This window comes from Prionailurus viverrinus, chromosome C2 (genome assembly GCF_022837055.1).
Source record: "Prionailurus viverrinus isolate Anna chromosome C2, UM_Priviv_1.0, whole genome shotgun sequence".
NCBI lineage: Eukaryota > Metazoa > Chordata > Mammalia > Carnivora > Felidae > Prionailurus > Prionailurus viverrinus.
In genome coordinates this window covers 131,309,577-131,323,458 of record NC_062569.1, presented here as the reverse complement: position 1 = coordinate 131,323,458, position 13,882 = coordinate 131,309,577, and the positions used below count along the sequence as shown (strand labels likewise).

Genomic DNA, 13,882 nt, shown 5'->3' with positions numbered 1-13,882 from the left:
CACTTTTTTCTTTTTTTTTTTTTTTCTTCAGTATCTGTTGTAGCCACAGAGTTCCAGGAGTTCGTCCAGATGGCCAAATTCTGTATCTTCCCTCTGTTGATTCTGCCCAGGAAGAAGCATTATAGGAAGAGGCATTATATATGATATGCAGGAAGGAATTGAGCAAGAACTAGTTGGAGAACTATTGCGGTGGAGCCTTCTGATTGTTTCCTTGTTTATCCCACCATGGAAGAATCATTATTTCTGACCAAATCATTATTCCTTTGGTCAATTATTGTCAAAACATTTTGGGCCAAAGCTGATCTAGGATCAGGAGCCACCAAAGTTTACTTAAGAATTGGAGACAGGTGGAAATCCAATAGTTGACAGCAGCAAATGAAACAAGAGAAGCATTTAGAGCCCTTAGGTACAACCTGACCTTGCATGAGACAGGGTAACCCTGTTTCCCACTCAACTTCACTAATAAAGTTTTGCTGCAGGCACTGTAACAGTGTGATGCTGCTCACTGTTCAATGTCATGCCTATTTTCTATTAGAAATAGGGTCCAGGCGCCTGGGTGACTCAGTCGGTTGAGCGTCCGACTTCAGCCCGGGTCATGGTCTTGCAGTTCGTGAGTTTGAGCCCCATGTTGGGCTCTGTGCTAACAAACAGACTAGAGCCTGGAGCCTGCTTCAGAGTCTGTATCTCTCTCCCGCTCCCCTGCTCATGCTTTGACTCTCTCTGTCTCTCAAAAATAAATAAATGTTAAAAAAAAAATTAAAGAAATAGGGGCATGTTTTTCTAGAGATGGTAGAGGTTAGCTGAATCAAGATCTCTCAAGAGCCCTCTGAGCAAGAACCATCTGGTCTTTATTTGCTTGCAAACTTCAGCATAACCCATCTACCTATCCTTATTGCTTGGTTCTACTTTAAGAATTCACTTTCCACATGCTCTCACACATATAGCTTGAATACAAGTGTCTCCCTTAAGATTTTATCACCTCTAATCTGATTCCTAATGTAGCTCCATGGCATGGATGCATACCTTTCAAATTAAGGGGAAGTAACTGGATTGTATATTGGATAGACTTTCCCTCTAAGCTTGCCTTTCTTTCTGACATTGAGTCTCAAGGCGTTAAACCCTGCTCAAGGCTCATGATGTAGGGGTTGGGCAACACTGGTCTGAACCACAGTTAGACATTAATACCTGCATTATTAAGTATTAATAACCCGCCCTCTCCCACTCTTAGAGACAATTCCCAGCATAGAGAATGTGGCTTTCCCATCAATACCAGGACCCTTTCTAGTTCTGAATACCAGCAGTATTCATGAGTAAAACAGGCAGGATTAATTTAAGACTGGAGAATTAAAAAAGAAGAGTAAACACCTTGAGAGCGGAGGAAGGGTGGAAGGATTCAGGAAGAAAGAAGGAATGTGAGGGGAAAAATACATGCTTAAGAGCTGGAGCAACTCTTGACTGTTGCCTTAGGCTTGTGGTGCTAGAGTCATGATCTGAACCCACTTGATGGATATGAGTCTGACTCTAAGATCTTAGGGACTGCTCTTGAATTCAGAAGTCCAGATTTGTGGACTTTGTGCAAAATTACAAAGTAGAAGAACTCAGGAGCATGGGCAAGGAAATAGGCCACCTGTACTCTTTCATGGTTCCTTCTTTTCTTGATTGAGAGCAAGACCAATATTCTGTTTTACTTTTCATGTGAAAAGAACAATGAGTCTTTATTTCTTTTCTAGTGCCAATGGTTTAAACGAATTGCTCTCATTTTGAGTATGAGAAATCATTTTTAACATCAGAAAATTTCAATCCCCTTCACCGCCCCCCCCCCACACACATAATATATATGTTCATGTAAATTCAGTAACTTCAAAGTCAGTTAAGTTGCTTGGCTAATAGGAAAATAAAGATTTATCTACTTTTAGATTTAATAGAGTAGAGGGAAAATGATAAAGCAAATTAAACTGTAAAGTTCTTCAACATCAGTAAGTTTCACACAGCTGCAGGGATAACTTGACGAAAGGACATGTTCAGCCAGATGGCCTGTGCTGGCCTCCTTCCCATTCCTGCAAAAGATACGTTATTCACTCCCAGGGTAGCTCAGGGAAAGAGCTGATTATGGAATTAAAACAACCAATGTCCAATTAACCCCTGTTTTGGTCAATGTTTCCTACACAGTTTGGATAATTGGCATACTTTAGTTCCGTCAAGGGAGGCAGCTGGTTTATTGGTTAGTTCAAGCTCATGGGAATAAGAAATTTGAAATTCTCTTATCAGCTCTGCCCCTACAAACTTTAAGTATGACCTTGGACAACTTATTTACCTCTTTGTGTCATTAAATCTCCCCATTTGAAAATTGGAGATCCATGTTTCTCCAAGACCATACACGAAGCAGAGGCACGGTAGGAAAAGTAAGGGCGAGTATTAATATTTGCAGATGTCTTTAAGACTGTAGATACAAAGGTTAAGTTTGTGTCCTATAATATTACTATAATATCTTAAGGATGCTGTGATTGCACAGAACAGAAGGCCACTGAACAGCGCTCAAGCACGGGGCATTCATTCATTATAGAGACATGCCAGAGGCTCCACAGGAACCTAGTGACGAGTGCATTGCCCCTTGTTGAAACTGGAAAACCATTCAGCAGCTTGTGTCTCTTCTCTCTTCTTTTTGCTTTCCTCGTCTTTGCTTCTCTGAATGTGCCTACTTCATTCTTTCCTTTCAACATACTAAGTCCTTGGTATTCTAATCTCTGCATTGTGGCCTCATTAAAGCAACCCAAAGTGAAGGTTTTCCATCTCCTTGAATTTTAGATCCCAGAAGAAGAAAGGAATTGATGCCGTGTAGTTGGGTTCCTGACTTTCCCACACTTCCCTGTGGCTAGTGGACTGGGAACAGATTCTTTAAGAAAAACGGTCTCGGAAAGAAAGAAATGATAGGCATCTTTTGTACCTAAAATTACTCTTTGGTTTATGGGAACATGTCTTATAAAATTATAAAAGTAAAGAATTAATTAGCTAGGTATTTAAAATATTTTATGGATACAAAGTTGTGGTGTTTTGTATTGTTTTGTTTTGGTTTGGTTTTTTTTCTGGGATATTTGGAGTATATGTTAAAGCATTCAACAGATAATTTTGAGTGCCTCTAATCTATCAGGTCTGGGATTATAAATGCAAAAGACAGCCCCAGTTCTCAAGAAGCTTTGTGTGTAGTGACCGGCAAATGAAGATTTTTTTTTTCTTTTTACAAAAGTCTGTTGCTATGGCCATGGCTAGTAGAATAGTTAACATTAATCGAGTGCTTAGAAAATGCCAGATGTTCTACTAAATGTTTTACATACATATTTCATTTAAGGCAATAACTTTATGAGGTAGACACTATGATTTCTATTTTACAGCTAAAAGTACTGAGCCCCAGGATGGATAGGTAACTGACCAAAGTCACTTACTGATGAATTACAGAGTCAGGAATCCACAGACTGTTCTCTGAACCACTGTGTTTGGTGGTCTTTCAAATAAAAACAAAGAGACCTAGGACAACTGAGATAAGATTTTGAAGTGGAAAAAAAAAACAAAAACAAAAACAAAGTTCTAAGAGTGCTATAAGAGCATTTGTCTTACCAGATGTTTCCAAATTCACTTTTGTTCTATACTCTGTGGCAGCTTAACATACTACTAGGCAAGGCTAGAGCTGAGAAGACCCTGCTTGGGTTTGGATAAGCTACTTAATTTGCAGTTTAAACAATCATTCAATTACTCTTAGCTTGAGTACCTTTTTTGTTAAAATGTGAATGAGGATAATATAATATTAACCAACCCCATGAGGAAAAACAAAGAAAATACATCTTGGTATTTCATTTAAGGAGGAGGTATGGTTTAGAGCACTGGGGGAAAAGCAGGGCCTTCGTAGTTACAGCAAACTCTGTAGGAGTCAATAGTTTGTGGCAATACGCTGCTTTGGCCAGTCAGGAATTTGTGAAGAATTACATCTTTGCAGCACCCACCACAGACTGGAGCCCTGGAACATTCATCTTCTCTTGTTTGCCCTTTGCTAGCCCCCTGTCAACAATGAAATTTAACTATCTTATCTAGACCTTAACAAGGTGATAGACTTAGTCAGTGGAATATGGCGGCTATCTTCTAGTGTTTGAAGGATAATTGAAGGATTAGCCTGGTTTTCTGAGGCCTCTAAAAGACCAGCCATCAGACTGAAAGGAGATAGATTATAGCCCAGTGCAAGGAAGAATTTTATGGGAGTGCAGTTGTGCAAATGTGGAAGGAGTTCTCTAAATAATGGATAACCTTTACTGAGTGCCTGCTTTGTACCCAGGCACTGTGCTAAGCACTATATGAACGTTGTCACATTTATCTGTCACAGAGGCTCTGTGACAAAGGTACTGGTTTTTATACATTTGTATATAAAACTTTCAAGAGTAGTTAACTTACTTGCTCAAGGTCAAACAGTTTACCAACTATTTGGTAAGAACAGTTGGGAGAGTTAGAAATTGAACCCAGAGCTCTCTGATTCCAAAAGATACTGTGTTGGATGACAATCCATGGTCACTAGAGGTCTTCAGGAAAAAAACAAAAACAAAAGAACAAAAAGAACTAGACAATCAGAGTTAGCAAAAAGGTTATAAAGGGGTTTAAGCATTCTGTGGGAACGATTGGTTAGGCAAATGACCTTTTGCCTCTCTTTTAAACTTTAAATTCTATGATCCAGTTGTGTTTATAGAAACAATTTGCAAGACATACTGTTAGGAAAATGATGGCCGATGGTAGAATCATTGTAAGAAAATAGCTTTCTCTTTCTAACCATTAGCTCCTCTGCCAATTTTATACAAGTTCTATAAATTTGTTTTCCTCTGATGTTTGTCACTTTAGCTTTAAAAAGAAGTGATTGGTCTAGGTGAATAAAGTCAGGAAAAAAATTCATAATAAATGTCAAGGAAATTTGATGAGAAAGTTCAGTATCTTTAAAAGAAATGACCAAATAGTTTTTGATTTGTTTTGTTTTTAATTAAAGAGTACTTACTGTACATTTTAGAAAACTCAGATTTTCAAAATCTTACCCATCTACATCAAAGTTAGATATTTTTTTAGACGTACATGACTTCTTCACTTCCTCAGACCCGGGAAACATTATTTCGGTTTGATACCATGCCACGTGGCAAGAAGAGACCTAAAGCTTACCCCTTCAGCATGGCTCAGAGGAGCGAATGTCATAATTTTATATTGCCACTAACAGAAACATTGCAGGTAGGGTGAAGGGTAGAAAAGGCAGAGCAGGGACACCTGAGTGCCTCAGTTGGTTAAGCATCCGACTCTTGGTTTTGGCTCAGCTCACGATCTCATGGTTCGTGAATTCAAGCCTCACATGGGACTCTGTGCTGACATTGCAGAGCCTGCTTGGGATTCTCCCCCCCCCCCCCCATTCTCTGTCCCCCCTTCTCCTCACTCTCTATCCCTTTCTCTCTCAAAATAAATAAATAAACATTTAAAAAAAGAAAGAAAAGGCATAGCAATGACACACTGACTCTTCTTGCATCAGTGTTCAAGACCTGCTTGGATAATATTTGTTTTTATTGACTTGGTTTGTAGTTTTTCATGTTCAAGTCCTTAAACAACTATTTGATTATGTTTACATACTCTCATTGAGTCACTTCATGGTAGGATATTGTTTTTATTTAGCCAGACACAGTGAAAACTCACACTTAAAGCATTTTAAGTTCACATGAAAAAGATTATCCTGAGAATAGTTTTCACCAATTTGATTTAATCTTTATCACATAATTTAAAGGGTTCAAGTTCTTTACTATATGGTGATATATGCTGCAGTGATTGGTTTTTAAAATGGGTATAGGGAAACAGTTTCTCAATTGTGGTCGATACAGTACAAAGTTATCTCACAAAGCTTTTCTTTCCCCATTTTACCATAAGTATTTTTTAGGATGAATTTGATTTGTCTAGTTTGGGGGAATAAATCTTTCAATGTATTAACTTCATTGCTTAACACATGCCCATCATATGAAAATTTAACAAAGTAATGTTTTAATGTTAAATAGATTTGATTCAGTTTTCTATAGGGTGAGTAGTTTGAGAAAGAAAAATGATAAAAAGTTATATGATACCAGTATTCTGAAACATTTATCCATTCTAGATATAGTCTGTGGGCATATTAGTTCTTATAAACCTTGACTGGGAAGACACTAATTAAAGGAAATTCAATGACTATGATCATTTTTTTTTTATGTCAACAGATGTTGAAAATGATCTTATGAAAACTAAAATCTTCTAGATATATATATATATATCTCTAAAATGTTTAAAGGTTGTGTTTTTCTTTAAAAAAAAATTTTTTTTAACGTTTATTTATTATTGAGAAACAGAGATAGAGCATGAGCAGGGGAGGGGCAGAGAGAGAGAGGGAGACACAGAATCTGAAGCAGGCTCCAGGCTCCAAGCTGTCAGCACAGAGCCTGACGCGGGGCTCGAACTCACAAACCGCAAGATCATGACCTGAGCCGAAGTCGGTCATTTAACCAACTGAGCCACCCAGGCGCCCCTAAATGTTGTGTTTTTCTAACAGAATGCTAGTCACACTGTCTTCCAAACAGAGAAAAATATTTTATTGCTCTTTAATTTTATGATTTTGTTAGTTTATATTCAGGGTGGGGGGCACAAAAAAGAGATAAATTGATTTTGAAACTAAACATTATAAAGAGCTTTATCATATCATGTTAAATCTTAAGATACCTTAGAATTTATGGTAGCACACCCCTCATTTTACAGACTGAGTCTCTAAGAGGTTGACTTTTTTGCATGTTCCATTGGGAATGCTACCTCTGCCAGGTACTGAGATGTAAGGATGACGAAGACATAGTCCTTGCCTATCAGGAACTTACCCTCTCTTTGAGGGCCAGGCATAAACAAACCAAAATACAACATTATGATGAGATGATTGGAAGATCTACTGAGTACTGTGGAGCTCCAGAGATGAAAACTATCGTCAGCCTGTGGAGGTGAGGGAAGGTGTGCAAGGAAGGGGTGAGTCCTCAGCTGAGGCTTACAGGATAAAAGACATGCCTTAATCCTTTAGCTTGGTTGTAGGCAGTTGGGGCTTATTTTATGATTGAGAAATGCATTATATGATGATGCATTTTTCAGTCTGATATATTTCACCAAATAATGATTATAGGGACTGTGTTGGGGAAAGGGCACTGAGCAGAATGTTCTTTACTTTTTGTACATTATTGCTCCCACTCTTATGTATTTTTCAAGTGTAATGGCAAGAATTTAAATGTAAAACAGATTATTCATTTTATAGAAATGCTATCATCAAAAGCGCAATAAGGACCAAAACAACAAAGCAAAATAGAAACAGTAGGAAATGTTTATATAAGGATTTCAGTAATTGATGTTAGAATTGAACGAACTACTAAGCATAGAAGTGATGGATATAGTATATATGTGCCATTCCACATAAATGCTATTCTATCAAAAAAAAAAAAAAAGATGTATATGATAGATTGAGGGTCTCATAAAGCCAGAGTGTGTAATTATTTTTTATTAAGTAATGCTAATGGAAGACAGTAGTGGTTACTTTTAATGATCTTAATTGCTCAAGTGAAAGTTGTTCTGAAATGTTTCTGTCCAGTGAGTGAGGTCAGAAAAGCCCTGACTTCTGTTACTGCTGCTCTTCTTGTTTCTTTGCCAGCTCATAGGAGCCTCTGCTAAAGCATCCTTACTACCCCCACCCCCACCTCGGTCTATGTCTGTGTCTGACTGTCAGGTGCCCTGGCAAGGAAGGGCCACATGCAGCCTGTCCCTGCTGCATGGACTGAACACACCAGAGACTTGGACAGCAGCAATGCTGGGGCTCAAATTGGCAGCTACTGCCTATAGTTACTGAGAATATTCCTACAAACATTTGCTTATGTGTATGGATGAGCAAAAGAAAGGTCAGAGGAAAGTATGGGTGGCAATTTCTTCAATAAAAATGAAACCACTTAAAATGAATAGCCTGTTGATGGATGGTATGCCAGTAGCTTTATCTTCCTAGTTGAAGAACGTATTTTAATGTTACCCTTTAATATTTAAAGGCATAGAAATTCTCCAGGTACGTTATACATGTTCTTGTTTTTGTTTATTAATCCCCTGGGGTGGGACCCTGTCAGGTTTATTGACTTCTTCTCTTTACAGATATTGTCATTATGTCTGTCTTCCCAGGGATTGTGTCTGTAGTGATGTTTCTCTGCCTCAAGCTGACTAAAACCTTCAATCTGGAAAGCTTTGTATTCTGGGCCAATACAAGCAAGAATGATGTCATGATGTTTTCCATTTCTGGAAAATCAAGTCAGAGTTCATGGACCATTCAAAGCAAAGTAACACTTTTACCAGGCAGTACACAAAGGAGAATGTTAATTGATTAACTGATTAATTGATTAAAAAGCGATTCCTGCAAATAGACTTTAATAGTGTATTTTATAAGGAATTCTGTTAGTTTTAAAATAAAATAAATTGTCCATAGATTTTCTGATCAACTTTTGATATACAAATTAGTGTCCACTACTAGTAATTTTTCTATACCCACAGTTTTTTTCTCCTGGTAAAGGATGGTCCACTTTTTGTGGCATTTAATTTGATACATATTTCTTTTTTTTTACTTTGTTACCTAGAAACCCCAGTCTTCCTAATATAGTACAATTCTTGTGCTTTCATTTAAACCTATTTAATTCTCAAAATAATTTGCAAAATGAAAATCTGGTCACTGAGAACATTTGCATGTACATATATCTTGATTGGCAAATTATATAAAGCCGTAACAGGTGATATTTGATTTTACAAGGAAGGGTTTTCTATTATAAATTTACCCCAACAGCATGATGTATCCTTAAAAATGATGATTTCTTCACCAGAACACTTTCAGTAAGAACATTTATCACAGAATTTTTGGTTCATAAATATAATTTAAAATCAATTCAATATCTTATTTGAACAGCTAAAACAAAAGCATGGTTTTGTTAGATAATTGCCCTGTTCAATAATATAATTTCATTAAGAATCACTTTTGTTGCTGTTGTTGATGACAAAACTTTCTTCTTCTGTGTATAATTTAGAAACTGTCATGGAAAGCTATGGTTATATTATAAAATTTTCCTGGTTGAACCAATTTTTAGCCGTTAAATCTGTGTATTTGGGAAGAAGTGGCCCAAGATATTCAGGAATACGCAATTAATTTCCATTTCAGCTGGTACAAAGACATGGAGGTGTGGGGGAACATGGGATGATTCAGGAACCTGCAAGTGAAATTAATTTCAAATTGTCACATTGCAAAGATCAGTAGTAGCAAATTAATATGAAAGCATACATATACATACACACACATAAAAACTTATGATTCTGAATTACACATACACAAGTTTCTTCTCTTGTTCTGTGATCAATGCAACATTTTAGCAGAATATGCTTTATAACAAAAGGTACATGAAGATCTTGTCTTCAAAGATGGGAAACATTTTTAAAACAGAGTGTACCCTATGAGTAAATGCAGACTATCTGGTAAGTGTACTAAAAACTCCAGGAGCTTTGATCAATTGCCAGCTGTTATATCCGTTCTGTTGGTAATCTTTCTTACTGATCTGTGACCTTGACCTTGTGCTTGTATCTGTATGTCAGATCTATTTTAGGGATGGGGAGACCATAGTTGAATTTAATAGAATTTATACTCCAATCTCAAAGAATGTCCCAGTATGTATGTATGTTTATAAACTATACTATAAACACTCAATTCCAGAAGAAAGCACCATTTTCCATTATATTTTATATTTTGATAGAGTTTGGAAAATATGCTTTTGAAAACTGATAGAAAGAACCAGTTATTTTGAACAGCTATTGAAAAAGGTTAGGAGAACCTATACTCTCTGTTTTATACTTAAACCCCCCTTTTTTTTTCACTTTTACGTGCTACCAAAATAATTTGTTAGTGATTATTTTGTGTTTCTTCAAAGAAGCTGTTTGTTATTCAAGAATAGTAGGAGGCAGTGAGAGACATTAATATTAATGCTAAATAAATAATTATGTATTTATCATATAATGTTTATCTTCTGGGTTTTTAACAGTTGTAGTTAGAATTAATTTTCGTTAATGATATTCTAGTTTTCCGTGTTTTCAAGAAAATGCAACACAGTATCCAGGAAAATATTACATTTTTGGAATAGAAATTGTTTGGCAGTTAAGCTCTTTCTCTAGCTCCTGTGATTCGTGGGCCTTTTTTTTTTTGCTTCAAATCTTAATTTTGATTTAAGATTAATTTTTTTAATGAATTGTAAAGGCAGAGTGAAATAGTGGCTTTTATCGAATTTGCTTCATAAACATAAGCCTTCTCATAATTGAGAACAATGAAGCTCTTTCTTTTGCTATATCAGTTATAGGAGATATTTGTTTCTGTCACCAGGACAATAATTGTCCTCTCTCTCATATGCTTTTATCTGCCACCGAGGATCCTGAATCTTTATTATTGCATTTTATTCAGTATGTAGTCATTGTGAGATCAGCAAAAGCTCCAGTTTGGACATAAGCTCATTTTTAGCTTTGAAGTAAACATCTGTTTGAAATTCTGTGGCCCCCTTAAAGAAAGTAATGAAGATAAATAATTTGGGGCGATTGGATGGGGAGGTTGTATAGCTATTACAAAATCATTTCCTTCCCCCAGAATTCACTGAAAAGACTATGACACATACTGGTCAGGACTGTTTCCACAACTTTATGATAGCATTATCAACTTTCTGGTTAACATGCTTGTCCTTTTTATCAGCTACAATTTGATAAATTACTTGGAGTCATAGAAATAAAATTTTAGGGTTGAAGAGGTCCTCACATACACATGTCTTTATATTGAACACTTGAGTCAGGCAAGCATTGGCGTGTCCTAGGTGAGTCTCACTTAATAGAGAATGTGAATGACACAATTTTACTCCTATGGAAGCAGCTGACAGCAAGTTAAAGCTGATGGACCTCGAAGTCAGGAGCAAATTTGGCCTTGGGCAAAAATATGTAAGTCCCTCAGGTTGCAGTGGAGAGCAATCTGGGCCGCTGTTTTACTCACACAGTGTCACTGGCTTCTGTTACCAACCTTTGAAGACTATTTACTATTTAAATTGAGAACCCCTGGGAGAGGGCAAGAAGCTCTTCTGTTCTATAATGTTGAGGCCCTCAGTTGAGCAAAATGTTTTCAGATAAGTTTATTTTCTTGGCACCCATCAAATTGTACAACCACACATCCGTCTTTGCACAAAGATAATACTACAAAGAAAGTTACTGTCTCAGAATTCAAATTATATCAAAGGACATTAATATCTATTCCTTTTTTCTCAACAGATTAGAAATGTATTCTAATAAATTTCAGTCATCCTTTCTTATCATGTCCTTATTATTCCCAGCTTGAAATGACAACAATTGAATGTGGTTTTTTTTTCCTTAAATTTTTTTCAAAAACCAACTTTTCTTTTTTCCCTTTTCTGTCATTTATTCTGCTTCTGTTGTAGTGGTGATCAGTCTTTTAGACTGAGTTACTGAAACTAAATCTAAATTTAATAACTAGTTTCCATTTATATATAAGACAGTTTTATTTATTTATTTTTTAATTTTTTTTAATGTTTATTTTAGAGAGAGAGACAGAGTGTGATCAAGGGAGGGGCAGAGAGAGAGGGAGACACAACTCAAAGCAGGCTCCAGGCTCCGAGCGGTCAGTACAGAGCCCGACGCAGTGCTCAAATTCACCAACGCGAGTGAGATAATGACCTGAGCCGAAGTTGGGCGCTTTAACCGACTGAGACACCCAGATGCCCCTATATGTAAGACAATTGTAAAGTGGAATAAAGCAATAGTTGTGATAATTAAAAGAATAGCAGATGATATTTATAATTTTTTTAGACACAATAACTCCATTTTTCAAATGTTTACAAATACTTAGAATTCTTTGTTTTTCCAGCTTGAGAAGTAGTTGACATATGTCACTGTAATTTTACAGCACAGTGATTTGATTTTCATATATTGTGAAATGAATACTACCATACATTTAGCTGGCTTCCATCTTCTCATATAAATACAATTTTTAAAAAAAGGGAAAAAACCTCATTATGAGAACTCTTAGGATTTACTCTCTTAACAACTTTCCTATATATCATACAGCAGTGCTAGCTCTAGTCATCATGCTGTGTGTTACATCCCAAGGACTTATTTATCTTATAACAGGAAGTCTGTATCTTTTGACCACCTTCCTCCCATCTCTCCTCCCCCCAACTCTCTGCCTCTGGTAATGATAAGCGATAAGTGTGATCTCTTTGAGTTGGCTATTTTGTTTTGTTTTTGCTTTGGATTTTCCATATAAGTGTTACCATATATGGTATCTGCCTTTCTCTGTCTGACTTATTATTTCACTGAGGATAATGCCTCAAAGGCCATCTATGTTGTTACAAATGGTAAGATTTCCTTGTTTTTTAATGGCTGAATGATATGCCATCATGTGTATTTGTGTGTGTGTGTGTGTGTGTGTGTGTGTGTGTGTGTGTGTGTGTATTTCACAGCTACTTTGTTCATTCATCCATCCATGGACACTTAGCTTATTTCCATGTCTTGGCTTTTGTTAATAATACTGCTAGGAATAAGGGGATGCAGATATATTTTCAAATTAGTATTTTCATTGGCTTTGGATATATTCTCAGCAGTACAATTGCCAAATCGTATGATTGGTCTATTTTTAATTTTTGAGGATCCTCCATACTGTTTTCCATAGTGGCTGTACCAGTTTAAATCCCACCAAAAGTGCACAAGGGCTTTTTTTCTCTGCATCGACATTAGCATTTGCTATGTCTTGTCCTTTGATGGTGGTCATTCTAACAGGCATGAGGTGATAGCCCATTGTAATTTTAATTTGCATTTCCCTAATGACTACTGATACTGAGCATATTTTCACATACCTGTTGGCTCTCTGTATATCTTCTTTGGAGAAATGTCACTTCAGGTCCTTTGCCCTTTTTAAAAATGATTTATTTGCCGTTTTTGCTATTAAGTTGTGTGAGTTCTTTATATTTTTTGGTTATTAACCCTTATCAGATATATGACTTGTAAATATCTTTTCCCATTCCATCAGTTGTCTTTTCACTCTGTCCATGATTTATTTTGCTGTGCAGAAGCTTTTTAGTTTGATGTAGTATACTTATTTTTTATTTTATTGTTTGTGCTTTATTTTATTGCTAGGTGTTGTATCGTAAAACTCATTACCAAGACCCACATCAGGGAGCTTTATTCCTATGTTTTCTTCTAGGAATTTCATGATTTCAGATCATATATTTAAGTCTTTAATACATTTTGAGTTAATTTTGGGGAGTGGTAAAATATATGAGTCCAGGTTTATTCTTTTACATGTTATCCAATTATCCCCATACCATTAATTGAAAAGGCTGTCTTTTCTCCATTCAGTATTTTTGGCTCCGTTGTCAAAATATTAGTTGATCGTATATGCTTGAGTTTATTTTGGGGTTCTTTCTTCTGTCCCATTGGCCTGTTTGTTTTTATGCTAATACAAGCTATTTTGATGAGTGTAGCTTTATAGTATAGGTTGAAATCAAAAAGTGTGATGCCTCCTGCTTTATTCTACTTTCCTAGGATATATATATCTATAGATATAGATAGATAGATAAGATAGATAGATATCTATATATATATATATATATAGATATTTTTTTTACTATTTGGTATCTTTTGTGGTTTCATATAAATTTTAAGAGTGTTTTTTATTCTTCTATGAAAAAATTCCATTGGAATCTTGATAGGAATGGCATTAAGTTGATGGCTTTTGGTAGCATTGACATTTTAGCAGTATTAATTG

General features: G+C 36.1%; 1 protein-coding gene across 7 annotated transcripts in view; it reads left to right on the top strand.

The window, feature by feature from the left end:
- The window catches only part of NRIP1 (nuclear receptor interacting protein 1), a 100,634-nt gene that overhangs the window by 73,085 nt on the left and 13,667 nt on the right, over positions 1 to 13,882 (top strand). The window contains exon 4 of one of the 7 annotated variants that reach the window (XR_007155639.1): positions 32 to 569. The exons of 5 other annotated variants lie outside the window; for them this stretch is intronic. The gene's annotated coding sequence lies outside the window, so the exon portion shown is untranslated. Of the gene's footprint in view, positions 1 to 31; positions 570 to 6,858; positions 7,014 to 13,882 lie in introns of those variants that run through there. One more of the 7 variants, XM_047875288.1, reaches the window with a different exon arrangement.